Consider the following 4308-nt stretch of genomic DNA (forward strand, 5'->3'; position numbering starts at 1 on the left):
CCCTGGCCATCCTGCAAGTGCTGCCTGATGGAATCAATATGAACTGCTGCTCCATGACCTTACTGGGCACTGAGGTCAGGCTGACTGGCCTGTAATTGCCAGGATCCTCCTTCCCACCCTTGCTGTGCATGGGTGTCACACTGGCCAGCTTCCAGCCAGCTGGAACCTCCCCAGTGAGCCAGGGCTGTTGGGAAATGATGGAGAGCAGCTTCCCAAGCTCACCTGCCAGCTCCCTCATCCCCCTGGCGTGGATCCCCTCTGGGCCCACAGATTTATGAACATCCAAGCAGCTCAGCAGTTCTCTGACTGCCTCCTCCTGGATAACAGGGGGCCCATTCTGCTCCCTGGCACCATCCACCAGCCCAGGAGGACACTTGTCCTGAGGACAAGCTGTGTTCCCACTGAAGGCTGAGGCAAAGAAGGCGTTGAGCACCTCTGCCTTCTCCTCCTCTGCAGTTACTGAGTTCCCTCCTGCATCCAAAAAGAGAACCAAAGCTGGTCTTACCCTTCCTTTTACCATTAAGTATATTTGTAAAAACAGTTTTTAGTATCCGTTACAAAAGTTGTCAATTTAAGTTCAAACTGAGCTTTGGCCTCCCTGATTTTTTCCCTACATTCCCTAGCAGCCCCCTGAAATACTTCCTGAGAAACCTGACCCTCCTTCCACAGATGATACGTCCTCCTTTTACTCCTAAATTCCTTAAAAACATTGCTGCCCATCCAGGCTGGACGTTTGCCTTGTCGACTCCTCTTTGGGCACACAGGGACACTCTGTTCCTGTGCCCTCAAGATCTCTGCTTTGAAGCATGCCCACCTTTCCTGAACTCCTTTGATTTCAAGGGCTGCTTCCCAAGGAACTCTCTGGCTAAGTCTCCTGAATAGCCCAAAGTCTGCCCTGTGGACGTCTAATGTAAAGGTTTTATTGATGTTCCTCCTGGTATCACCAAATATCGAGAACACTGTAATGTCATGATCACCGTGCCCCAGGAGGCCTCCAACCAGCACATCTGCCCCCAGCCCATCTCCGTTGACAACAATTCTAACACAGTCCCCCGCCTGGCAGGCTCACAGACCCGCTGTGACTCATGAGGTCTGGCAACACGCCCGGGAGCTCGACATGGCTCGCTCCCAGTCTAACCTGAATGCTAACCACGTCCGCTATGCAGCTTTCAGCCGACAAAAGAAGTTTCAATTCAGCGGGCTCCCTGCCCCCACCACGGGGTTCCGAGAAACCCACAGATGCTCGGTGGGGCTGCGGCTCCCCGGGAACACAACCCCAACTCCGGCACGCCCACACTCGCGCCGAGCCGCGATTGGCTGCTTTCCCGTGCGCTGATTGGCCAAAAGACGAAACCCCACCCCCGCACGGAAACGTTATAAGCCATGGGGCGGTGCTTCGGCACCCGAGCGTTCGTCCCATTCCAGAGCGGCGGCGGCGCCCGGGGCCCGGCGAGGCGGCGGCGGAGCTCGGAGGCGGCTCCAGCCCAGGTGGGACCGCGGTCGGTGCTGCCCCAGCTCGGGGCTCGCTGCGGGCGGAGGGGCCGCGGTGAGGGCCGGGGGGTTCTGGCGAGTTCCTGGTGCCGGCTTCCCCCGTGTGCCCCCTGCGCTGGGATCGCCGAGGCAGCGGCTGCCCGCGCTCTCCTCCTTGCCCGGAGGGCCGGGATGGAGCCGGTGCCGCGGCAGCGATGGCTCATCCCGGCTGCTCTCGGCAGGACGGAGGCGGCTGCTCCGTGCCCGGGACCGTTCCCGGCCGTGCGGCACCGGGCTCGGGGCCGCTGCCCGGGCGGGAGGTGTCCGTGCCCGGCTCGGGGCTGGCACGGCATGAACTTGAACGTGCCTCAGAGCCCCAAGCGCTGCAGGCGCCGAGTGCGGGCACAAAGCGCCGCATCGTGCCTGCTCCGGGGCCGGGGCTTCTCGGCGCTGCCCTCTGTGCCAGGAGCCGCTCCGTGGGCACAGGCAGGGACCCACAGCGGCCGTGCCGGCGCTCGGTGTGCCCGGGCTCCGAGGCGCCGGGGCAGGCAATGCGGGGCACAATGGTGAGCAGCCCGGGGCTGCTGCTGCTTCTTGCCCCTGGGCAGGCGGACTCCGAGCCGCAGCTGCCCCGGGCCAGCAGCAGCCGGCAGCTCGCAGGCGCTGGCAGCGCCTGGCCCGGCACGGAGCTGGGCTGCAGCGGCTGCACAGCCACAGGGGCCGGGGCTGCGGCCAGCGGAGAGCTCCCGGAGGCTGCGCTTGTCTCCGCAGCTGCTGCCGCACCTCTGGGCAGCGGGGACAGCGCAGCCACAGCTGCCACCGCCCTGCTGAGCCCCCGCAGGGCCGGCACCAGCAGTGACCTCCCATCGTGTCCCTTTCAGGGTGCCATCAGCGCGGCTGTAAAGCTGTTCCCGAGGCCGAGCTCCCAAGGGATCTGTGCCAGCAGCACTCCTGATGTCTCCGCAGCAAGGTGCTGTTTGTTCCGGGCAGAGAGATGGCGCCTGTGAGCAGGAGAAGAGTGAATTCTGCTCCATGAGTAGAGTTGCGAATGAGCCCCAGCATCTCCAGGAGGCACCAGCAGCCGCGGTTCCACACTTGCCTGGGGCCCAAGAAGCCTCTGGGCATCAGCAGGGGGATGCCACTTGTGAGCGTGCAGTGAGTGCAGATGTGGAGAATGGATTCTGCACCAGAAATGGGAGTGTGAGGGAGCCCCTGGCTCCCCAGGGCACAGCAGCAACCAACAATGAACACAAAAGGACCCTCAGAAAATTCCTGGGTGAGTGCAGGGCCACCCCTGTGGTCTCTAGGAAGGGACAGTGTCCCCTGCCAAGGCCAGGGCTGGCAGGTGTGTGGCTGTTTCCCGATGTCTGCAAGAGGCCTGGTGCTCTGCTGGGCCCCATCAGTGGCTGGAAGCAAGAGCCCCAGCTGCCCCCAAGGCTGTGCAGTTCTCCTGCTGCAGCCTGTCCCCACAGCTGTGTCCCTGGCTGTGCCCACAGCTGTGTCCCTGCCTGTGGCCAGGCTCTTGGCTCTCTGGCTGCCAGCTGAGTGAGGCCCACCCTGGCTCAGGGCTCCCTGCTCTGCTCCCTGGCCATGGGCTGAGCAGATTGCAGGGCCGGCTCTGCTTCTGGCAGCCAGCAGCTCTTTCCTGCTCCAGGTGAACGGTTCAGGCGCCATCCCGTGGGCACGGCGGTGCTGATTCTGCTGCTCCTGGTGCTGGTGCTGGCTTTGGGGGCGGCCTTGGCTGTGCAGTCAGGTAAGGGAGGGGCAGCAGCCTGGGCCCAGCCCCTCGGGGCAGAGCGGGCTCCCTGCTCCCTGCACAGGGCAATCCTCAGACCTTCTCCTCTTCCCCCTGCAGCAGCACCACAGGTTCCAGTTACACCTGCACCATCACAGTGTATTCTGGGCTGTCCCTTTGACTGGATTGGGTACAAGGGGGTCTGCTACTACTTCTCACGGGATTACAGCACCTGGGATCAGGGTCAGGAACGGTGCTCCGAGCTCGGGGCCTCCCTGGCCATTGCCAAGGATGAGGAGGCCATGGTGAGTGAGGGGCTGCGGGCGGTGTGGGGTGGCCGAGGGCAGCCTGGGGGTGCTCCTGGGCCGGGCTCGGTGCTCGTAGGGCCGGGGCTGCAGCCCTGGGCCGGGGCCTTGCAGGGAAGGAGCCCCGGCGTGCGGGGGGAGCCCCGGGCACGTGTCCCCCCGAGGGGCCGGGGCAGCTCCCACTCCTCTCTCCTGGGCAGGATTTGCTCTTCCGCCTCTGTGGGAAGGGCGATTTCTGGCTCGGGCTGCGCAGACGGGGCGAGCGCCTGCACTGGGGGGACGGCAGCAGCTACAGCTCCCGGTGAGTGCCGGGGAGCCGGGCAGGGCCTGGGGGCACAGGGGCACAAGGGCTTCCCCTGGCAGCCAGCGCTGCCTCTGCTCCTCCCTGCAGGTTTGATGTCCTCGGCAATTCCCAGTGCGTGTACCTGGCTGACAGGAGATTGAAGGAGTGAGAACTGCTCCAGTGAGCGGCCGTATCTCTGCAGCAAGGCCCAAGCTCCCCTGTAACAGGGGCTGCACAAAGCACCTTCTCCACGCTGGGCAGTGCCAGCTTCACCTCTGAGCCCGGCACGGGGCTGTCCTTCCTCAGCTGCACCCTGTGCCTTGCACTTCCTCTCAGGCTCACCTCAGGGCCTCTTCATCCCCAGTGCCAGCGCTGGGCTGGGGCTGCAAAGGAAAAGTCTCTGCAATCCATCCTGCCCCCGATGCTGCCTGCAGTGAGCGCGTTGCCCTCAGGACACAATAAGCTCCAATGGGAAATCCAAATCGGCCTGGGCTGCTGGATATCCTCACAAAGTG

General features: G+C 63.8%; 1 long non-coding RNA gene across 1 annotated transcript; it reads left to right on the forward strand.

The window, feature by feature from the left end:
- Positions 1-2758: 2758 nt before the first annotated feature.
- Positions 2759-3727, forward strand: LOC115904945. Its single transcript, XR_004060829.1, has 3 exons — positions 2759-3223; positions 3326-3510; positions 3711-3727. It is a non-coding gene; the product is annotated as an uncharacterized LOC115904945 (long non-coding RNA).
- Positions 3728-4308: the final 581 nt, after the last annotated feature.

The sequence above is a fragment of the Camarhynchus parvulus genome, chromosome 6, assembly GCF_901933205.1.
Source record: "Camarhynchus parvulus chromosome 6, STF_HiC, whole genome shotgun sequence".
Classification (NCBI taxonomy): domain Eukaryota; kingdom Metazoa; phylum Chordata; class Aves; order Passeriformes; family Thraupidae; genus Camarhynchus; species Camarhynchus parvulus.